The sequence below is a fragment of the Arachis stenosperma genome, chromosome 4 (genome assembly GCF_014773155.1).
Source record: "Arachis stenosperma cultivar V10309 chromosome 4, arast.V10309.gnm1.PFL2, whole genome shotgun sequence".
Taxonomy (NCBI): domain Eukaryota; kingdom Viridiplantae; phylum Streptophyta; class Magnoliopsida; order Fabales; family Fabaceae; genus Arachis; species Arachis stenosperma.
Window position 1 is genome coordinate 19,977,224 of NC_080380.1, and position 1,646 is coordinate 19,978,869.

Below are 1,646 nucleotides of genomic sequence, written 5' to 3' on the forward strand. Positions count from 1 at the left end.
TTGGAGTTCATTGCATATTCTCTTCTTTTTATCTTATTTGATCTTCAGTTGCTTGGGGACAAGCAACAATTTAAGTCTGGTGTTGTGATGAGCGGATAATTTGTACGCTTTTTGGCATTGTTTTTAGTATGTTTTTAGTATGATCTAGTTAGTTTTTAGTATATTTTTATTAGTTTTTAGTTAAAATTCACTTTTCTGGACTTTACTATGAGTTTGTGTGTTTTTCTGTGATTTCAGGTATTTTCTGGCTGAAATTGAGGGACCTGAGCAAAAATCTGATCCAGAGACTCAAAAGGACTGCAGATGCTGTTGGATTCTGACCTCCCTGCACTCGAAGTAGATTTTCTGGAGCTACAGAAGTCCAATTGGCGCGCTCTCAACGGCGTTGGAAAGTAGACATCCTGGGCTTTCCAGCAATATATGATAGTCCATACTTTGTCCAAGATTTGATGGCCCAAACCGGCGTTCAAAGTCACCTACAGAAATTCCAGCGTTAAACGCCGGAACTGGCACCTAAATGGGAGTTAAACGCCCAAACTGGCATAAAAGCTGGCGTTTAACTCCAAGAGGAGTCTCTACACGAAAATGCTTCATTTGCTCAGCCCAAGCACACACCAAGTGGGCCCGGAAGTGGATTTCTATGTCATTTACTCATCTTTGTACACCTTAGGCTACTAGTTTTCTATAAGTAGGACCTTTTACTATTGTATTTTAATCTTCTGATCTTTGGAACCTTTTTCTTTAGATCTTTTGATCACTTTGGGAGGCTGGCCATTCGGCCATGCCTAGACCTTGTTCTTATGTATTTTCAACGGTGGAGTTTCTACACACCATAGATTAAGGTGTGGAGCTCTGCTGTACCTCGAGTATTAATGCAATTACTATTGTTCTTCTATTCAATTCCGCTTGTTCTTTGTCCAAGATATCACTTGTTCTTCAACTTGATGAAGGTGATGATTGTCACGGATCATCACCATTCTCACTCATGAACAAAGTGACTGACAACCACTCTTGTTCTACAAGCAATCAAGGCTCAGTGAATATCTCTTGGATTCCTGATACACGATGCATGGTTGATCGCCTGACAACCGAGTGCTCGCCTGACAAACGAGCCAGCCATTCCGTGAGATCAGAGTCTTCGTGGTATAGGCAAGAACTGATGGCGGCATTCAAGAGAATCCGGAAGGTCTAACCTTGTTTGTGGTATTCTGAGTAGGATTCAATGATTGAATGACTGTGACGTGCTTCAAACTCCTAGCAGGCGGGGCGTTAGTGACAGACGCAAAAGGATCGATGGATTTTATTCCGGCCTGACCGAGAACCGACAGCTGATTAGCCATATGCTGTGACAGAGCATGGGAACATTTTCACTGAGAGGATGGGAGGTAGCCACTGACAACGGTGAAACCCTACATGAGCTTGCCATGGAAAGGAGTAAGAAGGATTGGATGAAGACTGTAGGAAAGCAGAGAGACGGAAGGGAAGGCATCTTCATACGCTTATCTGAAGCTCTCACCAATAATATACATAAGTACCTCTATCTTTATCTTTATGCTTTATTCATCATCTATACCCATTTGAGTCTGCCTGACTGAGATTTACAAGGTGACCATAGCTTGCTTCATAGCAACAATCTCCGTGGGATC